The following is a 26,681-nucleotide window of genomic DNA, read 5'->3' on the forward strand; positions in this document are numbered from 1 at the left end:
TGTGCTGGGTGTCTGATGTGGCTGTGGTACATTGTGTACTGTCAGAGGTGTGTGGTGTGCTGGGTGTCTGATGTGGCTGTGGTACATTGTGTACTGTCAGTGGTGTGCGGTGTGCTGGGTGTCTGAAGGGGGTGTGGTACATTGTGTACTGACAGTGGTGTGCGGTGTGCTGGGTGTCTGATGGGGGTGTGGTACATTGTGTACTGTCAGTGATGTGCGGTGTGCTGGGTGTCTGATGGGGGTGTGGTACATTGTGTACTGTCAGAGGTGTGTGGTGTGCTGGGTGTCTGATGTGGCTGTGGTACATTGTGTACTCTCAGTGGTGTGCGGTGTGCTGGGTGTCTGATGGGGGTGCAGTACAGTGTGTACTGTCAGTGGTGTGCGGTGTGCTGAGTGCCTGATGGGGGTGTGGTACATTGTGTACTGTCAGTGGTGTGCGGTGTGCTGAGTGCCTGATGGGGCTGTGGTACATTGTGTACTGTCAGTGGTGTGTGGTGTGCTGGGTGTCTGATGGGGGTGTGGTACATTGTGTACTGTCAGTGGTGTGCGGTGTGCTTTGTCCCTGATGGGGGGGTGGTACATTGTGTACTGTCAGTGGTGTGTGGTGTGCTGGGTGTCTGATGGGGCTGTGGGTACATTGTGTACTGTCAGTGGTGTGCGGTGTGCTTGGTATCTGATGGGGGTGTGGTACATTGTGTACTGTCAGTGGTGTGCGGTGAGCTGGGTGTCTGATGGGGCTGTGGTACATTGTGTACTGTCAGTGGTGTGTGGTGTGCTGGGTGTCTGATGGGGGTGTGGTACATTGTGTACTGTCAGTGGTGTGTGGTGCGCTGGGTGTCTGATGGGGCTGTGGTACATTGTGTAATGTCACTGGTGTGCGGTGTGCTGGGTGTCTGATGGGGGTGTGGTACATTGTGTACTGTCAGTGGTGTGCGGTGTGCTGGGTGCCTGATGGGGGGGTGGTACATTGTGTACTGTCACTGGTGTGCGGTGTGCTGTGTCCCTGATGGGGTGGTGGTACATTGTGTACTGTCAGTGGTGTGTGGTGTGCTGGGTGTCTGATGGGGCTGTGGGTACATTGTGTACTGTCAGTGGTGTGCGGTGTGCTTGGTATCTGATGGGGGTGTGGTACATTGTGTACTGTCAGTGGTGTGCGGTTTGCTGGGTGCCTGATGTGGGTGTGGTACATTGTGTACTGTCAGAGGTGTGCGGTGTGCTGGGTGTCTGATGGGGGTGTGGTACATTGTGTACTGTCAGTGGTGTGTGGTGTGCTGGGTGTCTGATGGGGGTGTGGTACATTGTGTACTGTCAGTGGTGTGTGGTGTGCTGGGTGTCTGATGGGGATATGGTACATTGTGTACTGTTAGTGGTGTGCGGTGTGCTGGGTGTCTGATGGGGCTGTGGTGCATTGTGTACTGTCAGTGGTGTGCGGTGTGCTGGGTGCCTGATGGGGGTGTGGTACATTGAGTACTGTCAGTGGTGTGCGGTGTGCTGGGTGTCTGATGGGGCTGTGGTACATTGTGTACTGTCAGTGGTGTGTGGTGTGCTGGGTGTCTGATGAGGGTGTGGCACATTGTGTACTGTCAGTGGTGTGCGGTGTGCTGGGTGCCTGATGGGGGTGTGGTACATTGTGTACTGTCAGTGGTGTGCAGTGTGCTGGGTGTCTGATGGGGGTGTGGTACATTGTGTACTGTCAGTGGTGTGGGATGTGCTGGGTGTCTGCTGGAACTGTGGTACATTGTGTGCTGTCAGTGGTGTGCGGTGTGCTGGGTGTCTGCTGGGGCTGTGTTACATTGTGTACTGTCAGTGGTGAGTGGTGTGCTGGGTGTCTGATGGGACTGTGGTACATTGTGTACTGTCAGTGGTGTGCTGGGTACCTGATGGGGGTGTGGTACATTGTGTACTGTCAGTGGTGTGCGGTGTGCTGGGTGTCTGATGGGGCTGTGGTACATTGTGTACTGTCAGTGGTGTGCGGTGTGCTGGGTGTCTGATGGGGGTGTGGTACATTGTGTGCTGTGAGTGGTGTGCCGTGTGCTGGGTGTCTGATGGGGGTGTGGTACATTGTGTACTGTCAGTGGTGTGTACTGTGCAGGGTGCCTGATGGGGGTGTGGTACATTGTGTACTCTCAGTGGTGTGCCGTGTGCTGAGTGTCTGATGGGGGTGTGGTACATTGTGTACTGTCAGTGATGTATGGTGTGCTGGGTGCCTGATGGGGGTGTGGTACATTGTGTACTGTCAGTGGTGTGCGGTGTGCTGGGTGTCTGATGGGACTGTGGTACATTGTGTACTGTCAGTGGTGTGTGGTCTGCTGGGTATCTGATGGGACTGAGGTACATTGTGTACTGTCAGTGGTGTGCGGTGAGCTGGGTGCGTGATGGGGGTGTGGTACATTGTGTACTGTCAGAGGTGTGTGGTGTGCTGGGTGTCTGATGAGGGTGTGGCACATTGTGTACTGTCAGTGGTGTGCGGTGCGCTGGGTATCTGATGGGGGTGTGGTACATTGTGTACTGTCAGTGGTGTGTGGTGTTCTGTGTGTCTGATGGGGGTGTGGTACATTGTGTACTGTCAGTGGTGTGTGGTGTGCTGAGTGCGTGATGGGAGTGAGGTACATTGTGTACTGTCAGTGGTGTGTGGTGTGCTGGGTGTCTGATGGGGGTGTGGTACATTGTGTACTGTCAGTGGTGTGCGGTGTGCTGGGTGTCTGATGGGGGTGTGGTACATTGTGTACTGTCAGTGGTGTGTGGTGTGCTTGGTATCTGATGGGGGTGTGGTACATTGTGTACTGTCAGTGGTGTGTGGTGTGCTGGGTGTCTGATGGGGGTGTGGTACATTGTGTACTGTCAGTGGTGTGTGGTGTGCTGGGTACCTGATGGGGGTGTGGTACATTGTGTACTGTCAGTGGTGTGGGGTTGCTGGGTGCCTGATGGGGGTGTGGTACTTTGTGTACTGTCAGAGGTGTGTGGTGCGCTGGGTGTCTGATGGGGCTGTGGTACATTGTGTACTGTCAGTGGTGTGTGGTGTGCTGGGTACCTGATGGGGGTGTGGTACATTGTGTACTGTCAGTGGTGTGCGGTGTGCTAGGTGTCTGATGGGGGTGTGGTACATTGTGCTCTCAGTGGTGTGCGTTGTGCTGGGTGCCTGATGGGGGGGTGGTACATTGTGTACTGTCAGTGGTGTGCGGTGTGCTGTGTCCCTGATGGGGGGGGGTACATTGTGTACTGTCAGTGGTGTGTGGTGTGCTTGGTATCTGATGGAGGTGTGGTACATTGTGTACTGTCAGTGGTGTGTGGTGTGCTGGGTGCCTGATGGGGGTGTGGTACATTGTGTACTGTCAGTGGTGTGCGGTGTGCTGGGTGTCTGATGGGGGTGTGGTACATTGTGTACTGTCAGTGGTGTGCGGTGTGCTGGGTGTCTGATGGGGGTGTGGTACATTGTGCACTGTCAGTGGTGTGCGGTGTGCTGAGTCCCTGATGGGGGTGTGGTACATTGTGTACTGTCAGTGGTGTGTGGTGTGCTGGGTGTCTGATAGGGGTGTGGTACATTGTGTACTGTCAGTGGTGTGCGGTGTGCTGGGTGCCTGATGGGGGGGTGGTACATTGTGTACTGTCAGTGGTGTGCGGTGTGCTGGGTGCCTGATGGGGGTGTGGTACATTGTGTACTGTCAGTGGTGTGTGGTGTGCTGGGTGTCTGATAGGGGTGTGGTACATTGTGTACTGTCAGTGGTGTGTGGTGTGCTGGGTGTCTGATAGGGGTGTGGTACATTGTGTACTGTCAGTGGTGTGTGGTGTGCTGGGTGCCTGATGGGGGTGTGGTACATTATGTACTGTCAGTGGTGTGTGGTGTGCTGGGTGTCTGATGGGGATATGGTACATTGTGTACTGTCAGTGGTGTGCGGTGTGCTGGGTGCCTGATGGGGGTGAGGTACATTGTGTACTGTCAGTGGTGTGCGGTGTGCTGGGTGTCTGATGGGGATATGGTACATTGTGTACTGTCAGTGGTCTGCGGTGTGCTGAGTGCCTGATGGGGGTGAGGTACATTGTGTACTGTCAGTGGTGTGCTGTGTGCTGGGTGTCTGATGGGGCTGTGGTACATTGTGTACTGTCAGTGGTGTGCGGTGTGCTGGGTGTCTGATGGGAGTGTGGTACATTGTGTACTGTCAGTGGTGTGCGGTGTGCTGGGTGTCTGATGGGGCTGTGGTACATTGTGTACTGTCAGTGGTGTGCGGTGTGCTGGGTGTCTGATGGGGGTGTGGTACATTGTGTACTGTCAGTGGTGTGTGGTGTGCTGGGTGTCTGATGGGGGTGTGGTACATTGTGTACTGTCAGTGGTCTGCGGTGTGCTGGGTTTCTGATGGGGGTGTGGTACATTGTGTACTGTCAGTGCTGTGTGGTGTGCTGGGTGTCTGATGGGGGTGTGGTACATTGTGTACTGTCAGTGGTCTGCGGTGTGTTGGGTGTCTGATGGGGGTGTGGTACATTGTGTACTGTCAGTGGGGTGCGGTGTGCTGGGTGCCTGATGGGGCTGTGGTACATTGTGTACTGTCAGTGGTGTGTGGTGTGCTGGTTGTCTGATGGGGGTGTGGTACATTGTGTACTGTCAGTGGTGTGCGGTGTGCTGGGTGTCTGATGGGGGTGTGGTACATTGTGTACTGTCAGTGGTGTGCGGTGTGCTGGGTGTCTGATGGGGGTGTGGTACATTGTGTACTGTCAGTGGTGTGCGGTGTGCTGGGTGTCTGATGGTGGTGTGGTACATTGTGTACTGTCAGTGGTGCGTGGTGTGCTGGGTGTCTGATGGGGGTGTGGTACAGTGTGTACTGTCAGTGGTGTGCGGTGTGCAGGGTGACTTTTGGGGCTGTGGTACATTGTGTACTGTCAGTGGTGTGCGGTGTGCTGGGTGTCTGATGTGGGTGTGGTACATTGTGTAATGTCAGTGGTGTGCGGTGTGCTGGGTGTCTGATGGGGGTGTGGTACATTGTGTACTGTCAGTGGTGTGCGGTGTGCTGGGTGACTTTTAGGGCTGTGGTACATTGTGTACTGTCAGTGGTGTGCGGTGTGCTGGGTGTCTGATGGGGCTGTGGTACATTGTGTACTGTCAGTGGTGTGCGGTGTGCTGGGTGTCTGATGGGGCTGTGGTACATTGTGTTCTGTCAGTGGTGCGCGGTGTGCTGGGTGTCTGATGGGGGTGTGGTACATTGTGTACTGTCAGTGGTGTGCGGTGTGCTAGCTGTCTGATGGGGGTGTGGTACATTGTGTACTGTCAGTGGTGTGCGGTGTGCTGGGTGCCTGATGGGGGTGTTGTACATTGTGTGCTGTCAGTGGTGTGCGGTGTGCTGGGTGCCTGATGGGGGTGTGGTACATTGTGTACTGTCAGTGGTGTGTGGTGTGCTGGGTGTCTGATGGGGGTGCGGTATATTGTGTACTGTCAGTGGTGTGCGGTGTGCTGGGTGTCTGATGGGGGTGTGGTACATTGTGTACTGTCAGTGGTGTGCGGTGTGCTGGGTGCCTGATGGGGGTGTGGTACATTGTGTACTGTCAGTGGTGTGCGGTGTGCTGGGTGTCTGATGGGGGTGTGGTACATTGTGTACTGTCAGTGGTGTGTGGTGTGCTGGGTGTCTGATGGGGGTGCGGTACATTGTGTACTGTCAGTGGTGTGTGGTGTGCTGGGTGTCTGATGGGGGTGTGGTACATTGTGTAATGTCAGTGGTGTGCGGTGTGCTGGGTGCCTGATGGGGCTGTGGTACATTGTGTACTGTCAGTGGTGTGCGGTGTGCTGGGTGTCTGATGGGACGATTGTACATTGTGTACTGTCAGTGGTGTGCGGTGTGCTGGGTATCTGATGGGGGTGTGGTACATTGTGTACTGTCAGTGGTGTGTGGTGTGCGGGGGTCTGATGTGGGTGTGGTACATTGTGTAATGTCAGTGGTGTGCGGTGTGCTGGGTGTCTGATGGGGGTGTGGTACATTGTGTACTGTCAGTGGTGTGCTGTGTGCTGGGTGACTTTTGGGGCTGTGGTACATTGTGTACTGTCAGTGGTGTGCGGTGTGCTGGGTGTCTGATGGGGCTGTGGTACATTGTGTTCTGTCAGTGGTGTATGGTGTGCTGGGTGTCTGATGGGGTTGTGGTACATTGTGTACTGTCAGTGGTGTGCGGTGTGCTGAGTGCCTGATGGGGGTGCGGTACATTGTGTACTGTCAGTGGTGTGCGGTGTGCTGTGTGTCTGATGGGGGTGTGGTACATTGTGTACTATCAGTGGTGTGTGGTGTGCTGGGTGTCTGATGGGGGTGTGGTACATTGTGTACTGTCAGTGGTGTGCGGTGTGCTGGGTGTCTGATGGGGGTGTGGTACATTGTGTACTGTCAGTGGTGTGTGGTGTGCTGGGTGTCTGATGGGGGTGTGGTACATTGTGTACTGTCAGTGGTGTGCGGTGTGCTGGGTGTCTGATGGGGGTGTGGTACATTGTGTACTGTCAGTGGTGTGTGGTGTGCTGGGTGTCTGATGGGGGTGTGGTACATTGTGTACTGTCAGTGGTTTGCGGTGTGCTGGGTGTCTGATGGGGGTGAGGTACATTGTGTACTGTCAGTGGTGTGCGGTGTGCTGGGTGTCTGATGGGGGTGTGGTGCATTGTGTACTGTCAGTGGTGTGTGGTGTGCTGGGTGTCTGATGGGGGTGTGGTACATTGTGTACTGTCAGTGGTGTGCGGTGTACTGGGTGTCTGATGGGACTGTGGTACATTGTGTACTGTCAGTGGTGTGCGGTGTGCTGGGAGCCTGATGGGGCTGTGGTACATTGTGTACTGTCAGTGGTGTTTGGTGTGCTGGGTGTCTGATGGGGGTGTGGCACATTGTGTACTGACAGTGGTGTGCGGTGTCCTGGGTGTCTGATGGGGGTGTGGTACAATGTGTACTGACAGTGGCGTGCGGTGTCCTGGGTGTCTGATGGGGGTGTGGTACATTGTGTACTGACAGTGGTGTGCGGTGTCCTGGGTGTCTGATGGGGGTGTGGTACATTGTGAACTGTCAGTGGTGTGCGGTGTGCTGGGTGTCTGATGGGGCTGTGGTACATTGTGTTCTGTCAGTGGTGTGCGGTGTGCTGGGTGTCTGATGGGGGTGTGGTACATTGTGTACTGTCAGTGGTGTGCGGTGTGCTAGCTGTCTGATGGGGGTGTGGTACATTGTGTACTGTCAGTGGTGTGCGGTGTGCTGGGTGCCTGATGGGGGTGTGGTACATTGTGTGCTGTCAGTGGTGTGCGGTGTGCTGGCTGCCTGATGGGGGTGTGGTACATTGTGTACTGTCAGTGGTGTGTGGTGTGCTGGGTGTCTGATGGGGGTGCGGTATATTGTGTACTGTCAGTGGTGTGCGGTGTGCTGGGTGTCTGATGGGGGTGTGGTACATTGTGTACTGTCAGTGGTGTGCCGTGTGCTGGGTGCCTGATGGGGGTGTGGTACATTGTGTACTGTCAGTGGTGTGCGGTGTGCTGGGTGTCTGATGGGGGTGTGGTACATTGTGTACTGTCAGTGGTGTGTGGTGTGCTGGGTGTCTGATGGGGGTGCGGTACATTGTGTACTGTCAGTGGTGTGTGGTGTGCTGGGTGTCTGATGGGGGTGTGGTACATTGTGTACTGACAGTGGTGTGCGGTGTGCTGGGTGTCTGATGGGGCTGTGGTACATTGTGTACTGTCAGTGGTGTGCGGTGTGCTGGGTGCCTGATGGGGGTGTGGTACATTGTGTACTGTCAGTGGTGTGCGGTGTGCTGGGTGTCTGATGGGGCTGTGGTACATTGTGTACTGTCAGTGGTGTGCGGTGTGCTGGGTGCCTGATGGGGGTGTGGTACATTGTGTACTGTCAGTGGTGTGCGGTGTGCTGGGTGTCTGATGGGACGATTGTACATTGTGTACTGTCAGTGGTGTGCGGTGTGCTGGGTATCTGATGGGGGTGTGGTACATTGTGTACTGTCAGTGGTGTGTGGTGTGCTGGGTGTCTGATGTGGGTGTGGTACATTGTGTAATGTCAGTGGTGTGCGGTGTGCTGGGTGTCTGATGGGGGTGTGGTACATTGTGTACTGTCAGTGGTGTGCGGTGTGCTGGGTGACTTTTGTGGCTGTGGTACATTGTGTACTGTCAGTGGTGTGCGGTGTGCTGGGTGTCTGATGGGGCTGTGGTACATTGTGTTCTGTCAGTGGTGTATGGTGTGCTGGGTGTCTGATGGGGGTGTGGTACATTGTGTACTGTCAGTGGTGTGCGGTGTGCTAGCTGTCTGATGGGGGTGTGGTACATTGTGTACTGTCAGTGGTGTGCGGTGTGCTGGGTGCCTGATGGGGGTGTTGTACATTGTGTGCTGTCAGTGGTGTGCGGTGTGCTGGGTGCCTGATGGGGGTGTGGTACATTGTGTACTGTCAGTGGTGTGTGGTGTGCTGGGTGTCTGATGGGGGTGCGGTATATTGTGTACTGTCAGTGGTGTGCGGTGTGCTGGGTGTCTGATGGGGGTGTGGTACATTGTGTACTGTCAGTGGTGTGCGGTGTGCTGGGTGCCTGATGGGGGTGTGGTACATTGTGTACTGTCAGTGGTGTGCGGTGTGCTGGGTGTCTGATGGGGGTGTGGTACATTGTGTACTGTCAGTGGTGTGTGGTGTGCTGGGTGTCTGATGGGGGTGCGGTACATTGTGTACTGTCAGTGGTGTGTGGTGTGCTGGGTGTCTGATGGGGGTGTGGTACATTGTGTAATGTCAGTGGTGTGCGGTGTGCTGGGTGCCTGATGGGGCTGTGGTACATTGTGTACTGTCAGTGGTGTGCGGTGTGCTGGGTGTCTGATGGGACGATTGTACATTGTGTACTGTCAGTGGTGTGCGGTGTGCTGGGTATCTGATGGGGGTGTGGTACATTGTGTACTGTCAGTGGTGTGTGGTGTGCTGGGGGTCTGATGTGGGTGTGGTACATTGTGTAATGTCAGTGGTGTGCGGTGTGCTGGGTGTCTGATGGGGGTGTGGTACATTGTGTACTGTCAGTGGTGTGCTGTGTGCTGGGTGACTTTTGGGGCTGTGATACATTGTGTACTGTCAGTGGTGTGCGGTGTGCTGGGTGTCTGATGGGGCTGTGGTACATTGTGTTCTGTCAGTGGTGTATGGTGTGCTGGGTGTCTGATGGGGTTGTGGTACATTGTGTACTGTCAGTGGTGTGCGGTGTGCTGAGTGCCTGATGGGGGTGCGGTACATTGTGTACTGTCAGTGGTGTGCGGTGTGCTGTGTGTCTGATGGGGGTGTGGTACATTGTGTACTATCAGTGGTGTGTGGTGTGCTGGGTGTCTGATGGGGGTGTGGTACATTGTGTACTGTCAGTGGTGTGCGGTGTGCTGGGTGTCTGATGGGGGTGTGGTACATTGTGTACTGTCAGTGGTGTGTGGTGTGCTGGGTGTCTGATGGGGGTGTGGTACATTGTGTACTGTCAGTGGTGTGCGGTGTGCTGGGTGTCTGATGGGGGTGTGGTACATTGTGTACTGTCAGTGGTGTGTGGTGTGCTGGGTGTCTGATGGGGGTGTGGTACATTGTGTACTGTCAGTGGTTTGCGGTGTGCTGGGTGTCTGATGGGGGTGAGGTACATTGTGTACTGTCAGTGGTGTGCGGTGTGCTGGGTGTCTGATGGGGGTGTGGTGCATTGTGTACTGTCAGTGGTGTGTGGTGTGCTGGGTGTCTGATGGGGGTGTGGTACATTGTGTACTGTCAGTGGTGTGCGGTGTACTGGGTGTCTGATGGGACTGTGGTACATTGTGTACTGTCAGTGGTGTGCGGTGTGCTGGGTGCCTGATGGGGCTGTGGTACATTGTGTACTGTCAGTGGTGTTTGGTGTGCTGGGTGTCTGATGGGGGTGTGGCACATTGTGTACTGACAGTGGTGTGCGGTGTCCTGGGTGTCTGATGGGGGTGTGGTACAATGTGTACTGACAGTGGCGTGCGGTGTCCTGGGTGTCTGATGGGGGTGTGGTACATTGTGTACTGACAGTGGTGTGCGGTGTCCTGGGTGTCTGATGGGGGTGTGGTACATTGTGAACTGTCAGTGGTGTGCGGTGTGCTGGGTGTCTGATGGGGCTGTGGTACATTGTGTTCTGTCAGTGGTGTGCGGTGTGCTGGGTGTCTGATGGGGGTGTGGTACATTGTGTACTGTCAGTGGTGTGCGGTGTGCTAGCTGTCTGATGGGGGTGTGGTACATTGTGTACTGTCAGTGGTGTGCGGTGTGCTGGGTGCCTGATGGGGGTGTGGTACATTGTGTGCTGTCAGTGGTGTGCGGTGTGCTGGCTGCCTGATGGGGGTGTGGTACATTGTGTACTGTCAGTGGTGTGTGGTGTGCTGGGTGTCTGATGGGGGTGCGGTATATTGTGTACTGTCAGTGGTGTGCGGTGTGCTGGGTGTCTGATGGGGGTGTGGTACATTGTGTACTGTCAGTGGTGTGCCGTGTGCTGGGTGCCTGATGGGGGTGTGGTACATTGTGTACTGTCAGTGGTGTGCGGTGTGCTGGGTGTCTGATGGGGGTGTGGTACATTGTGTACTGTCAGTGGTGTGTGGTGTGCTGGGTGTCTGATGGGGGTGCGGTACATTGTGTACTGTCAGTGGTGTGTGGTGTGCTGGGTGTCTGATGGGGGTGTGGTACATTGTGTACTGACAGTGGTGTGCGGTGTGCTGGGTGTCTGATGGGGCTGTGGTACATTGTGTACTGTCAGTGGTGTGCGGTGTGCTGGGTGCCTGATGGGGGTGTGGTACATTGTGTACTGTCAGTGGTGTGCGGTGTGCTGGGTGTCTGATGGGGCTGTGGTACATTGTGTACTGTCAGTGGTGTGCGGTGTGCTGGGTGCCTGATGGGGGTGTGGTACATTGTGTACTGTCAGTGGTGTGCGGTGTGCTGGGTGTCTGATGGGACGATTGTACATTGTGTACTGTCAGTGGTGTGCGGTGTGCTGGGTATCTGATGGGGGTGTGGTACATTGTGTACTGTCAGTGGTGTGTGGTGTGCTGGGTGTCTGATGTGGGTGTGGTACATTGTGTAATGTCAGTGGTGTGCGGTGTGCTGGGTGTCTGATGGGGGTGTGGTACATTGTGTACTGTCAGTGGTGTGCGGTGTGCTGGGTGACTTTTGTGGCTGTGGTACATTGTGTACTGTCAGTGGTGTGCGGTGTGCTGGGTGTCTGATGGGGCTGTGGTACATTGTGTTCTGTCAGTGGTGTATGGTGTGCTGGGTGTCTGATGGGGTTGTGGTACATTGTGTACTGTCAGTGGTGTGCGGTGTGCTGAGTGCCTGATGGGGGTGCGGTACATTGTGTACTGTCAGTGGTGTGCGGTGTGCTGGGTGTCTGATGGGGGTGTGGTACATTGTGTACTGTCAGTGGTGTGCTGGGTGTCTGATGGGGGTGTGGTACATTGTGTACTGTCAGTGGTGTGCGGTGTGCTGGGTGTCTGATGGGGGTGTGGTACATTGTGTTCTGTCAGTGGTGTGTGGTGTGCTGGGTGTCTGATGGGGGTGTGGTACATTGTGTACTGTCAGTGGTGTGCGGTGTGCTGGGTGTCTGATGGCGGTGTGGTACATTGTGTAATGTCAGTGGTGTGTGGTGTGCTGGGTGTCTGATGGGGGTGTGGTACATTGTGTACTGTCAGTGGTGTGCGGTGTGCCGGGTGTCTGATGGGGGTGTGGTGCATTGTGTACTGTCAGTGGTGTGTGGTGTGCTGGGTGTCTGATGGGGGTGTGGTACATTGTGTACTGTCAGTGGTGTGCGGTGTGCTGGGTGTCTGATGTGACTGTGGTACATTGTGTACTGTCAGTGGTGTGTGGTGTGCTGGGTGTCTGATGGGGGTGTGGTACTTTGTGTACTGTCAGTGGTGTGCGGTGTGCTGGGTGTCTGATGGGGGTGCGGTACATTGTGTACTGTCAGTGGTGTGTGGTGTGCTGGGTGTCTGATGGGGGTGTGGTACATTGTGTACTGACAGTGGTGTGCGGTGTGCTGGGTGTCTGATGGGGCTGTGGTACATTGTGTACTTTCACTGGTGTGCGGTGTGCTGGGTGCCTGATGGGGGTGTGGTACATTGTGTACTGTCAGTGGTGTGCGGTGTGCTGGGTGTCTGATGGGGCTGTGGTACATTGTGTACTGTCAGTGGTGTGCGGTGTGCTGGGTGCCTGATGGGGTTGTGGTACATTGTGTACTGTCAGTGGTGTGCGGTGTGCTGGGTGTCTGATGGGACGATTGTACATTGTGTACTGTCAGTGGTGTGCGGTGTGCTGGGTATCTGATGGGGGTGTGGTACATTGTGTACTGTCAGTGGTGTGCGGTGTGCTGGGTGTCTGATGGGACTGTGGTACATTGTGTACTGTCAGTGGTGTGCGGTGTGCTGGGTGTCCGATGGGGGTGTGGTACATTGTGTACTGTCAGTGGTGTGCGGTGTGCTGGTTGTCTGATGGGGCTGTGGTACATTGTGTACTGTCAGTGGTGTGCGGTGTGCTGGGTGCCTGATGGGGGTGTGGTACATTGTGTACTGTCAGTGGTGTGCGGTGTGCTGGGTGTCTGATGGGACGATTGTACATTGTGTACTGTCAGTGGTGTGCGGTGTGCTGGGTATCTGATGGGGGTGTGGTACATTGTGTACTGTCAGTGGTGTGTGGTGTGCTGGGTGTCTGATGTGGGTGTGGTACATTGTGTAATGTCAGTGGTGTGCGGTGTGCAGGGTGTCTAATGGGGGTGTGGTACATTGTGTACTGTCAGTGGTGTGTGGTGTGCTGGGTGTCTGATGGGGGTGTGGTACATTGTGTACTGTCAGTGGTGTGCGGTGTGCTGGGTGTCTGATGGCGGTGTGGTACATTGTGTACTGTCAGTGGTGTGTGGTGTGCTGGGTGTCTGATGGGGGTGTGGTACATTGTGTACTGTCAGTGGTTTGCGGTGTGCTGGGTGTCTGATGGGGGTGAGGTACATTGTGTACTGTCAATGGTGTGCGGTGTGCTGGGTGTCTGATGGGGGTGTGGTGCATTGTGTACTGTCAGTGGTGTGTGGTGTGCTGGGTGTCTGATGGGGGTGTGGTACATTGTGTACTGTCAGTGGTGTGCGGTGTGCTGGGTGTCTGATGTGACTGTGGTACATTGTGTACTGTCAGTGGTGTGCGGTGTGCTGGGTGCCTGATGGGGCTGTGGTACATTGTGTACTGTCAGTGGTGTTTGGTGTGCTGGGTGTCTGATGGGGGTGTGGTACATTGTGTACTGACAGTGGTGTGCGGTGTCCTGGGTGTCTGATGGGGGTGTGGTACAATGTGTACTGACAGTGGCGTGCGGTGTCCTGGGTGTCTGATGGGGGTGTGGTACATTGTGTACTGACAGTGGTGTGCGGTGTCCTGGGTGTCTGATGGGGGTGTGGTACATTGTGAACTGTCAGTGGTGTGTGGTGTGCTGGGTGTCTGATGGGGGTGTGGTACATTGTGTACTGTCAGTGGTGTGCGGTGTGCTGGGTGTCTGATGGGGGTGCGGTACATTGTGTACTGTCAGTGGTGTGTGGTGTGCTGGGTGTCTGATGGGGGTGTGGTACATTGTGTACTGACAGTGGTGTGCGGTGTGCTGGGTGTCTGATGGGGCTGTGGTACATTGTGTACTTTCAGTGGTGTGCGGTGTGCTGGGTGCCTGATGGGGGTGTGGTACATTGTGTACTGTCAGAGGTGTGCGGTGTGCTGGGTGTCTGATGGGGCTGTGGTACATTGTGTACTGTCAGTGGTGTGCGGTGTGCTGGGTGCCTGATGGGGTTGTGGTACATTGTGTACTGTCAGTGGTGTGCGGTGTGCTGGGTGTCTGATGGGACGATTGTACATTGTGTACTGTCAGTGGTGTGCGGTGTGCTGGGTATCTGATGGGGGTGTGGTACATTGTGTACTGTCAGTGGTGTGCGGTGTGCTGGGTGTCTGATGGGACTGTGGTACATTGTGTACTGTCAGTGGTGTGCGGTGTGCTGGGTGTCCGATGGGGGTGTGGTACATTGTGTACTGTCAGTGGTGTGCGGTGTGCTGGGTGTCTGATGGGGCTGTGGTACATTGTGTACTGTCAGTGGTGTGCGGTGTGCTGGGTGCCTGATGGGGGTGTGGTACATTGTGTACTGTCAGTGGTGTGCGGTGTGCTGGATGTCTGATGGGACGATTGTACATTGTGTACTGTCAGTGGTGTGCGGTGTGCTGGGTATCTGATGGGGGTGTGGTACATTGTGTACTGTCAGTGGTGTGTGGTGTGCTGGGTGTCTGATGTGGGTGTGGTACATTGTGTAATGTCAGTGGTGTGCGGTGTGCTGGGTGTCTGATGGGGGTGTGGTACATTGTGTACTGTCAGTGGTGTGCGGTGTGCTGGGTGACTTTTGGGGCTGTGGTACATTGTGTACTGTCAGTGGTGTGCGGTGTGCTGGGTGTCTGATGGGGCTGTGGTACATTGTGTTCTGTCAGTGGTGTATGGTGTGCTGGGTGTCTGATGGGGTTGTGGTACATTGTGTACTGTCAGTGGTGTGCGGTGTGCTGAGTGCCTGATGGGGGTGCGGTACATTGTGTACTGTCAGTGGTGTGCGGTGTGCTGGGTGTCTGATGGGGGTGTGGTACATTGTGTACTGTCAGTGGTGTGTGGTGTGCTGGGTGTCTGATGGGGGTGTGGTACATTGTGTACTGTCAGTGGTGTGCGGTGTGCTGGGTGTCTGATGGGGGTGTGGTACATTGTGTACTGTCAGTGGTGTGTGGTGTGCTGGGTGTCTGATGGGGGTGTGGTACATTGTGTACTGTCAGTGGTGTGCGGTGTGCTGGGTGTCTGATGGGGGTGTGGTACATTGTGTACTGTCAGTGGTGTGTGGTGTGCTGGGTGTCTGATGGGGGTGTGGTACATTGTGTACTGTCAGTGGTTTGCGGTGTGCTGGGTGTCTGATGGGGGTGAGGTACATTGTGTACTGTCAGTGGTGTGCGGTGTGCTGGGTGTCTGATGGGGGTGTGGTGCATTGTGTACTGTCAGTGGTGTGTGGTGTGCTGGGTGTCTGATGGGGGTGTGGTACATTGTGTACTGTCAGTGGTGTGCGGTGTGCTGGGTGTCTGATGGGACTGTGGTACATTGTGTACTGTCAGTGGTGTGCGGTGTGCTGGGTGCCTAATGGGGCTGTGGTACATTGTGTACTGTCAGTGGTGTTTGGTGTGCTGGGTGTCTGATGGGGGTGTGGTACATTGTGTACTGACAGTGGTGTGCGGTGTCCTGGGTGTCTGATGGGGGTGTGGTACAATGTGTACTGACAGTGGCGTGCGGTGTCCTGGGTGTCTGATGGGGGTGTGGTACATTGTGTACTGACAGTGGTGTGCGGTGTCCTGGGTGTCTGATGGGGGTGTGGTACATTGTGAACTGTCAGTGGTGTGTGGTGTGCTGGGTGTCTGATGGGGGTGTGGTACATTGTGTACTTTCAGTGGTGTGCGGTGTGCTGGGTGTCTGATGGGGGTGCGGTACATTGTGTACTGTCAGTGGTGTGTGGTGTGCTGGGTGTCTGATGGGGGTGTGGTACATTGTGTACTGACAGTGGTGTGCGGTGTGCTGGGTGTCTGATGGGGCTGTGGTACATTGTGTACTGTCAGTGGTGTGCGGTGTGCTGGGTGTCTGATGGGGCTGTGGTACATTGTGTACTGTCAGTGGTGTGCGGTGTGCTGGGTGTCCGATGGGGGTGTGGTACATTGTGTACTGTCAGTGGTGTGCGGTTTGCTGGGTGTCTGATGGGGGTGTGGTACATTGTGTAGTGTCAGTGGTGTGCGGTGTGCTGGGTGTCTGATGGGACGGTGGTACTTTGTGAACTGTCAGTGGTGTGTGGTGTGCTGGGTGTCTGATGTGGGTGTGGTACATTGTGTACGGTCAGTGGTGTGCGGTGTGCTGGGTGTCTGACGGGACTGTTGTACATTGTGTACTGTCAGTGGTGTGTGGTGTGCTGGGTGTCTGATGGGGGTGTGGTACATTGTGTACTGACAGTGGTGTGTGGTGAGCTGGGTGCCTGATGGGGGTGTGGTACATTGTGTACTGTCAGTGGTGTGTGGTGAGCTGGGTGCTTGATGGGGGTGTGGTTCATTGTGTACTGTCAGTGGTGTGTGGTGTGCTGGGTGTCTGATGGGGGTGTGGTAAAATGTGTACTGTCAGTGGTGTGCGGTGTGCTGGGTGTCTGATGGGGTTGTGGTGCATTGTGTACTGTCAGTGGTGTGTGGTGTGCTGGGTGTCTGATGGGGGTGTGGTACATTGTGTACTGTCAGTAGTGTGCGGTGTGCTGGGTGTCTGATGGGACTGTGGTACATTGTGTACTGTCAGTGGTGTTTGGTGTGCTGGGTGTCTGATGGGGGTGAAGTACATTGTGTACTGTCAGTGGTGTGTGGTGTGCTGGGTGCCTGATGGGGCTGTGGTACATTGTGTACTGTCAGTGGTGTTTGGTGTGCTGGGTGTCTGATGGGGGTGTGGTACATTGTGTACTGTCAGTGGTGTGTGGTGTGCTGGGTGTCTGATGGGGGTGTGGTACATTGTGTACTGACAGTGGTGTGCGGTGTGCTGGGTGTCTGATGGGGGGTGTGGTACATTGTGTACTGTCAGTGGTGTGTCGTGTGCTGGGTGTCTGATGGGGGGTGTGGTACATTGTGTACTGTCAGTGGTGTCTGGTGTGCTGGGTGTCTGATGGGGGTGTGGTACATTGTGTACTGTCAGTAGTGTGTGGTGTGCTGGGTGTCTGATGGAGCTGTGGTACATTGTGTACTGTCAGTGGTGTGCGGTGTGCTGGGTGTCTAATGGGGGTGTGGTACATTGTGTACTGTCAGTGGTGTGCGGTGTGCTGGGTGTCTGATGGGCGTGTGGTACATTGTGTACTGTCAGTAGTGTGTGGAGTGCTGGGTGTCTGATGGGGCTGTGGTACATTGTGTACTGTCAGTGGTGTGTGGTGTTCTGGGTGTCTAATGGGGGTGTGGTACATTGTGTACTGTCAGTGGTGTGCGGTGTGCTGGGTGTCTGATGGGGGTGTGGTACATTGTGTACTGTCAGTGGTGTGCGGTGTGCTGGGTGTCTGATGGGGGTGTGGTACATTGTGTACTGTCAGTAGTGTGTGGTGTGCTGGGTGTCTGATGGGGCTGTGGTACATTGTGTACTGTCAGTGGTGTGTGGTGTTCTGGGTGTCTGATGGGGGTGTGGTACATTGTGTACTGTCAGTGGTGTGCGGTGTGCTGGGTGTCTGATGGGGGTGTGGTACATTGTGTACGGTCAGTGGTGTGCGGTGTGCTGGGTTCCTGATGGGGGTGTTGTACATTGTGTACTGTCAGTGGTGTGCGGTGTGCTGGGTGTCCGATGGGGGTGTGGTACATTGTGTACTGTCAGTGGTGTGCGGTGTGCTGGGTGTCTGATGGGGGTGAGGTACATTGTGTACTGTCAGTGGGGTGCGGTGTGCTGGGTGTCTGATGGGGCTGTGGTTCATTGTGTACTGCCAGTGGGGTGCGGTGTGCTGGGTGTCTGATGGGGCTGTGGTACATTGTGTACTGTCAGTGTTGTGCGGTGTGCTGGGTGTCTGATGGGGCTGTGGTACATTGTGAACTGTCAGTGGTGTGCGGTGTGCTGGGTGCCTGATGGGACTGTGGTACATTGTGTACTGTCAGTGGTGTGCGGTGAGCTGGGTCCCTGATGGGGGTGTGGTACATTGTGTACTGTCAGTGGTGTGCGGTGTGCTGAGTGTCTGATGGGGCTGTGGTACATTGTGTACTGTCAGTGGTGTGCGGTGAGCTGGGTGTCTGATGGGGGTGTGGTACATTGTGTACTGTCAGTGGTGTGTGGTGTGCTGTGTGCCTGATGGGGCTCTGGTACATTATGTACTGTCAGTGGTGTTCGGTGTGCTGGGTGTCTGATGGGGGTGTGGTACATTGTGTACTGTCAGTGGTGTGCGGTGTGCTGGGTGTCTGATGGGGGTGTGGTACATTGTGTACTGTCAGTGGTGTGCGGTGTGCTGGGTGTCTAATGGGGGTGTGGTACATTGTGTACTGTCAGTGGTGTGCGGTGTGCTGGGTGCCTGATGGGAGTGTGGTACATTGTGTACTGTCAGTGGTGTGCGGTGTGCTGGGTGTCTGATGGGGGTGTGGTACATTGTGTACTGTCAGTGGTGTGAGGTGTGCTGGGTGTCTGATGGGGGTGTGGTACATTGTGTACTGTCAGTGGTGTGCGGTGTGCTGGGTGTCTGATGGGGCTGTGGTACATTGTGTACTGTCAGTGGTGTGCGGTGTGCTGGGTGCCTGAAGGGACTGTGGTACATTGTGTACTGTCAGTGGTGTGCGGTGTGCTGGGTGTCTGATGGGGCTGTGGTACATTGTGTACTGTCAGTGATGTGCGGTGTGCTGGGTGTCTGATGGGGGTGTGGTACATTGTGTACTGTCAGTGGTGTGCGGTGTGCTGGGTGTCTGATGGGGGTGTGGTACTTTGTGTACTGTCAGTGGTGTGCGGTGTGCTGGGTACCTGATGGGGGTGTGGTACATTGTGTAATGTCAGTGGTGTGCGGTTTGATGAGTGCCTGATCGGGGTGTGGTACATTGTGTACTGTCAGTGGTGTGCGGTGAGCTGGGTGCCTGATGGGGGTGTGGTACATTGTGTACTGTCAGTGGTGTGCGGTGAGCTGGGTGCCTGATGGGGGTGTGGTACATTGTGTACTGTCAGTGGTGTGTGGTGTGCTGGGTGTCTGATGGGGGTGTGGTACATTGTGTACTGTCAGTGGTGTGCGGTGTGCTGGGTGTCTGATGGGGTTGTGGTACATTGTGTACTGTCAGTGGTGTGCGTTGTGCTGGGTGCCTGATGGGGGTGTGGTACATTGTGTACTGTCAGTGGTGTGCCATGTGCAGTGTGTCTGATGGGGCTGTGGTACATTGTGTACTGTCAGTGGTGTGCGGTGTGCTGGGTGCCGGATGGGGGTGTGGTACATTGTGTACTGTCAGTGGTGTGTGGTGTGCTGGGTGTCTGATGGGGGTGTGGTACATTGTGTACTGTCAGTGGTGTGTGGTGTGCTGGGTGTCTGATGGGGCTGTGGTACATTGTGTACTGTCAGTGGTGTGCCGTGTGCTGGGTGCCGGATGGGGGTGTGGTACATTGTGTACTGTCAGTGGTGTGCGGTGTGCTGGGTGTCTGATGGGGGTGTGGTACATTCTGTACTGTCAGTGGTGTGCGGTGTGCTGGGTGCCTGATGGGGGTGTGGTACATTGTGTACTGTCAGTGGTGTGCGGTGTGCTGGGTGTCTGATGGGTCTGTGGTACATTGTGTACTGTCAGTGGTGTGTGGTGTGCTCGGTGCCTGATGGGGGTGTGGTACATTGTGTACTGTCAGTGGTGTGCGGTGTGCTGGGTGTCTGATGGGGCTGTGGCACATTGTGTACTGTCAGTGGTGTGCGGTGTGCTGGGTGTCTGATGGGACGGTGGTACATTATGTACTGTCAGTGGTGTGTGGTGTGCTGGGTGTCTGATGGGGGTGTGGTACATTGTGTACTGTCAGTGGTGTGTGGTGTGCTGGGTGTCTGATGGGGGTGTGGTACATTGTGTACTGTCACTGGTGTGCGGTGTGCTGGGTGCCTGATGGGGCTGTGGTACATTGTGTACTGTCAGTGGTGTGCGGTGTGCTGGGTGTCTGATGGGGGTGTGGTACATTGTGTACTGTCAGTGGTGTGCGATGTGCTGGGTGTCTGATGGGGGTGAGGTACATTGTGTACTGTCAGTGGTGTGCGGTGTGCTGGGTGTCTGATGGGGGTGTGGTACATTGTGTACTGTCAGTGGTGTGCGGTGTGCTGGGTGTCTGATGGGGGTGTGGTACATTGTGTACTGTCAGTGGTGTGCGGTGTGCTGGGTGTCTGATGGGAGTGTGGTACATTGTGTGCTGTCAGTGGTGTGCGGTGTGCTGGGTGTCTGATGGGGCTGCGGCACATTGTGTACTGTCAGTGGTGTGCGGTGTGCTGGGTGTCTGATGGGAGTGTGGTACATTGTGTACTGTCAGTGGTGTGCGGTGCGCTGGGTGTCGAATGGGGTTGCGGTACATTGTGTATTGTCAGTGGTGTGCGGTGTGCTGGGTGTCTGATGGGGGTGTGGTACATTGTGTATTGTCAGTGGTGTGCGGTGTGCTGGGTGTCTGATGGGGGTGTGGTACATTGTGTACTGTCAGTGGTGTGCGGTGTGCTGGGTTCCTGATGGGACTGTGGTACATTGTGTACTGTCAGTGGTCTGCGGTGTGCTGGGTGTCTGATGGGGGTGTGGTACATTGTGTACTGTCAGTGGTGTGCGGTGTGCTGGTTGTCTGATGGGGGTGTGGTACATTGTGTACTGTCAGTGGTGTGCGGTGTGCTGGGTACCTGATGGGACTGTGGTACATTGTGTACTGTCAGTGGTGTGCGGTGTGCTGGGTGACTGATGGGGGTGTGGTACATTGTGTACTGTCAGTGGTGTGCGGTGTGCTGGGTGTCTGATGGGGGTGGGGTACATTGTGTACTGTCAGTGGTGTGTGGTGTGCTGTGTGCCTGATGGGGGTGTGGTACATTGTGTACTGTCAGTGGTGTGCGATGTGCTGGGTGTCTGATGGGGGTGAGGTACATTGTGTACTGTCAGTGGTGTGCGGTGTGCTGGGTGTCTGATGGGGGTGTGGTACATTGTGTACTGTCAGTGGTGTGCGGTGTGCTGGGTGTCTGATGGGACTGTGGTACATTGTGTACTGTCAGTGGTGTGTGGTGTGCTGGGTGTCTGATGGGCGTGTGGTACATTGTGTACTGTCAGTGGTGTGCGGTGAGCTGGGTGCCTGATGGGGGTGTGGTACATTGTGTACTGTCAGTGGTGTGCGGTGTGCTGTGTGCCTGATGGGACTGTGGTACATTGTGTACTGTCAGTGGTGTGTGGTGTGCTGGGTGTCTGATGGGGCTGTGGTACATCGTGTACTGTCAGTGGTGTGCGGTGTGCTGGGTGTCGAATGGGGGTGCGGTACATTGTGTACTGTCAGAGGTGTGCGGTGTGCTGGGTGCCTGATGGGGGTGTGGTACATTGTGTACTGTCAGTGGTGTGCGGTGTGCTGGGTGCCGGATGGGGGTATGGTAAATTGTGTACTGTCAGTGGTGTGCGGTGTGCTGGGTGTCTGATGGGGGTGTGGTACATTTTGTACTGTCAGTGGTGTGCGGTGTGCTGGGTGCCTGATGGGGGTGTGGTACATTGTGTACTGTCAGTGGTGTGCGGTGTGCTGGGTGTCTGATGGGTCTGTGGTACATTGTGTACTGTCAGTGGTGTGTGGTGTGCTGGGTGCCTGATGGGGGTGTGGTACATTGTGTACTGTCAGTGGTGTGCGGTGTGCTGGGTGTCTGATGGGGCTGTGAACCATTGTGTACTGTCAGTGGTGTGCGGTGTGCTGGGTGTCTGATGGGACGGTGGTACATTATGTACTGTCAGTGGTGTGTGGTGTGCTGGGTGTCTGATGGGGGTGTGGTACATTGTGTACTGTCAGTGGTGTGTGGTGTGCTGGGTGTCTGATGGGGGTGTGGTACATTGTGTACTGTCAGTGGTGTGCGGTGTGCTGGGTGTCTGATGGAACTGTGGTACATTGTGTACTGTCAGTTGTGTGTGGTGTGCTGGGTGCCTGATTGGGGTGTGGTACATTGTGTACTGTCAGTGGTGTGCGGTGTGCTGGGTGTCTGATGGGGGTGTGGTACATTGTGTACTGTCAGTGGTGTGTGGTGTGCTGGGTGTCTGATGGGGGTGTGGTACATTGTGTACTGTCAGTGGTGTGTGTTGTGCTGGGTGTCTGATGGGGGTGTGGTACATTGTGTACTGTCAGTGGTCTGTGGTGTGCTGGGTGTCTGATGGGGGTGTGGTACATTGTGTACTGTCAGTGGTGTGCGGTGTGCTGAGTGTCTGATGGGGGTGTGGTACATTGTGTACTGCCAGTGGTGTGTGGTGTGCTGCGTGTCTGATGGGGATGTGGTACATTGTGTACTGTCAGTGGTGTGCGGTGTGCTGGGTGCCTGATGGGGCTGTGGTACATTGTGTACTGTCAGCGGTGTGCGGTGTGCTGCGTGTCTGATGGGGGTGTGGTACATTGTGTACTGTCAGTGGTGTGCGGTGTGCTGAGTGTCTGATGGGGCTGTGGTACATTGTGTACTGTCAGTGGTGTGCGGTGTGCTGAGTGTCTGATGGGGGTGTGGTACATTGTGTACTGTCAGTGGTGTGCGGTGTGCTGGGTGTCTGATGGGGGTGAGGTACATTGTGTACTGTCAGTGGTGTGCGGTGTGCTGTGTGTCTGATGGGGGTGTGGTACATTGAGTACTGTCAGTGGTGTGTGGTGTGCTGGGTGTCTGATGGGGGTGTGGTACATTGTGTACTGTCAGTGGTGTGCGGTGTGCTGGGTCTCTGATGGTAGTGTGGTACATTGTGTACTGTCAGTTGTGTGCGGTGTGCTGGGTGTCTGATGGGGCTGCGGTACTTTGTGTACTGTCAGTGGTGTGCGGTGTGCTGGGTGTCTGATGGGAGTGTGGTACATTGTGTACTGTCAGTGGTGTGCGGTGCGCTGGTTGTCGAATGGGGGTGCGGTACATTGTGTATTGTCAGTGGTGTGCGGTGTGCTGGGTGTCTGATGGGGGTGTGGTACATTGTGTATTGTTAGTTGTGTGAGGTGTGCTGGGTGTCTGATGGGGGTGTGGTACATTGTGTACTGTCAGTGGTGTGCGGTGTGCTGGGTACCTGATGGGACTGAGGTACATTGTGTACTGTCAGTGGACTGCGGTGTGCTGGGTGTCTGATGGGGGTGTGGTACATTGTGTACTGTCAGTGGTGTGCGGTGTGCTGGGTGTCTGATGGGGGTGTGGTACATTGTGTACTGTCAGTGGTGTGCGGTGTGCTGGGTGTCTGATGGGACTGTGGTACATTGTGTACTGTCAGTGGTGTGTGGTGTGCTGGGTGTCTGATGGGGGTGTGGTACATTGTGTACTGTCAGTGGTGTGCGGTGAGCTGGGTGCCTGATGGAGGTGTGGTACATTGTGTACTGTCAGTGGTGTGCGGTGTGCTGTGTGCCTGATGGGGGTGTGGTACATTGTGTACTGTCAGTGGTGTGTGGTGTGCTGGGTGTCTGATGGGGCTGTGGTACATTGTGTACTGTCAGTGGTATGCGGTGTGCTGGGTGTCGAATGGGGGTGCGGTACATTGTGTCCTGTCAGAGGTGTGCGGTGTGCTGGGTGCCTGATGGGGGTGTGGTACATCGTGTACTGTCAGTGGTGTGCGGTGTGCTGGGTATCTGATGTGGGTGTGGTACATTGTGTACTGTCAGTGGTGTGCGGTGTGCTGAGTGTCTGATGGGGGTGTGGTACAATGTGTACAGTCAGTGGTGTGCGGTGAGCTGGGTGCCTGATGGGGGTGTGGTACATTGTGTACTGTCAGTGGTGTACGGTGTGCTGGGTGTCTGATGGGGCTGTGGTACATTGTGTACGGTTAGTGGTGTGCGGTGTGCTGGGTGTCTGATGGGGCTGTGGTACTTTGTGTACTGTCAGTGGTGTGCGGTGTGCTGGGTGTCTGATGGGGCTGTGGTACATTGTGTACTGTCAGTGGTGTGCGGTGTGCTGGGTGTCTGATGGGGCTGTGGTACATTGTGTACTGTCAGTGGTGTGCGGTGTGCTGGGTGTCTGATGGGGCTGTGGTACATTGTGTACTGTCAGTGGTGTGCGGTGTGCTGGGTGTCTGATGGGAGTGTGGTACATTGTGTACTGTCAGTGGTGTGTGGTGTGCTGGGTGTCTGATGGGGGTGTGGTACATTGTGTACTGTCAGTGGTGTGCGGTGTGCTGAGTGTCCGATGGGGGTGTGGTACATTGTGTACTGTCAGTGGTGTGCGGTGTGCTGGGTGTCCGATGGGGGTGTGGTACATTGTGTACTGTCAGTGGTGTGTGGTGTGCTGGGTGTCTGATGGGTCTGTGGTACATTGTGTACTGTCAGTGGTGTGTGGTGTGCTGGGTGCCTGATGGGGGTGTGGTACATTGTGTACTGTCAGTGGTGTGCGGTGTGCTGGGTGTCTGATGGGGCTGTGAACCATTGTGTACTGTCAGTGGTGTGCGGTGTGCTGGGTGTCTGATGGGACGGTGGTACATTATGTACTGTCAGTGGTGTGTGGTGTGCTGGGTGTCTGATGGGGGTGTGGTACATTGTGTACTGTCAGTGGTGTGTGGTGTGCTGGGTGTCTGATGGGGGTGTGGTACATTGTATACTGTCAGTGGTGTGCGGTGTGCTGGGTGTCTGATGGAACTGTGGTACATTGTGTACTGTCAGTTGTGTGTGGTGTGCTGGGTGCCTGACTGGGGTGTGGTACATTGTGTACTGTCAGTGGTGTGCGGTGTGCTGGGTGTCTGATGGGGGTGTGGTACATTGTGTACTGTCAGTGGTGTGTGGTGTGCTGGGTGTCTGATGGGGGTGTGGTACATTGTGTACTGTCAGTGGTGTGTGTTGTGCTGGGTGTCTGATGGGGGTGTGGTACATTGTGTACTGTCAGTGGTGTGTTGTGTGCTGGGTGTCTGATGGGGGTGTGGTACATTGTGTACTGTCAGTGGTGTGCGGTGTGCTGAGTGTCTGATGGGGGTGTGGTACATTGTGTACTGTCAGTGGTGTGTGGTGTGCTGGGTGTCTGATGGGGATGTGGTACATTGTGTACTGTCAGTGGTGTGCGGTGTGCTGGGTGCCTGATGGGGCTGTGGTACATTGTGTACTGTCAGTGGTGTGCGGTGTGCTGCGTGTCTGATGGGGGTGTGGTACATTGTGTACTGTCCGTGGTGTGCGGTGTGCTGGGTGTCTGATGGGGGTGAGGTACATTGTGTACTCTCAGTGGTGTGCGGTGTGCTGGGTGTCTGATGGGGGTGTGGTACATTGTGTACTGTCAGTGGTGTGTGGTGTGCTGGGTGTCTGATGGGGGTGTGGTACATTGTGTACTGTCAGTGGTGTGCGGTGTGCTGGGTGTCTGATGGGAGTGTGGTACATTGTGTACTGTCAGTGGTGTGCGGTGTGCTGGGTGTCTGATGGGGCTGCGGTACATTGTGTACTGTCAGTGGTGTGCGGTGTGCTGGGTGTCTGATGGGAGTGTGGTACATTGTGTACTGTCAGTGGTGTGCGGTGCGCTGGTTGTCGAATGGGGGTGCGGTACATTGTGTATTGTCAGTGGTGTGCGGTGTGCAGGGTGTCTGATGGGGGTGTGGTACATTGTGTATTGTCAGTGGTGTGAGGTGTGCTGGGTGTCTGATGGGGGTGTGGTACATTGTGTACTGTCAGTGGTGTGCGGTGTGCTGGGTACCTGATGGGACTGTGGTACATTGTGTACTGTCAGTGGACTGCGGTGTGCTGGGTGTCTGATGGGGGTGTGGTACATTGTGTACTGTCAGTGGTGTGCGGTGTGCTGGGTGTCTGATGGGGGTGTGGTACATTGTGTACTGTCAGTGGTGTGCGGTGTGCTGGGTGTCTGATGGGACTGTGGTACATTGTGTACTGTCAGTGGTGTGTGGTGTGCTGGGTGTCTGATGGGGGTGTGGTACATTGTGTACTGTCAGTGGTGTGCGGTGAGCTGGGTGCCTGATGGGGGTGTGGTACATTGTGTACTGTCAGTGGTGTGCGGTGTGCTGTGTGCCTGATGGGGGTGTGGTACATTGTGTACTGTCAGTGGTGTGTGGTGTGCTGGGTGTCTGATGGGGCTGTGGTACATTGTGCACTGTCAGTGGTATGCGGTGTGCTGGGTGTCGAATGGGGGTGCGGTACATTGTGTCCTGTCAGAGGTGTGCGGTGTGCTGGGTGCCTGATGGGGGTGTGGTACATCGTGTACTGTCAGTGGTGTGCGGTGTGCTGGGTATCTGATGTGGGTGTGGTACATTGTGTACTGTCAGTGGTGTGCGGTGTGCTGAGTGTCTGATGGGGGTGTGGTACAATGTGTACAGTCAGTGGTGTGCGGTGAGCTGGGTGCCTGATGGGGGTGTGGTACATTGTGTACTGTCAGTGGTGTACGGTGTGCTGGGTATCTGATGGGGCTGTGGTACATTGTGTACGGTCAGTGGTGTGCGGTGTGCTGGGTGTCGAATTGGGGTGCGGTACATTGTGTACTGTCAGTGGTGTGCGGTGTGCTGGGTGCCTGATGGGGGTGTGGTACATCGTGTACTGTCAGTGGTGTGCGGTGTTCTGAGTGTCTGATGGGGGTGTGGTACATTGTGTACAGTCAGTGGTGTGTGGTGTGCTGGGTGTCTGATGGGGGTGTGGTACATTGTGTACTGTCAGTGGTGTGCGGTGTGCTGGGTGTCTAATGAGGGTGTGGTACATTGTGTACTGTCAGTGGTGTGCGGTGTGCTGTGTGCCTGATGGGGCTGTGGTACATTGTGTACTGTCAGTGGTGTGCGGTGTGCTGGGTGTCTAATGGGGGTGTGATACATTGTGTACTGTCAGTGGTGTGCGGTGTGCTAGCTGTCTGATGGGGGTGTGGTACATTGTGTACTGTCAGTGGTGTGCGGTGTGCTGGGTGTCTGATGGGGGTGTGGTACATTGTGTACTGTCAGTGGTGTGCGGTGTGCTGTGTGCCTGATGGGGGTGTGGTACATTGTGTACTGTCAGTGGTGTGTGGTGTGCTGGGTGTCTGATGGGGCTGTGGTACATTGTGTACTGTCAGTGGTGTGCGGTGTGCTGGGTGTCGAATGGGG

Source organism: Scyliorhinus torazame, chromosome 5 (genome assembly GCF_047496885.1).
Source record: "Scyliorhinus torazame isolate Kashiwa2021f chromosome 5, sScyTor2.1, whole genome shotgun sequence".
NCBI lineage: Eukaryota > Metazoa > Chordata > Chondrichthyes > Carcharhiniformes > Scyliorhinidae > Scyliorhinus > Scyliorhinus torazame.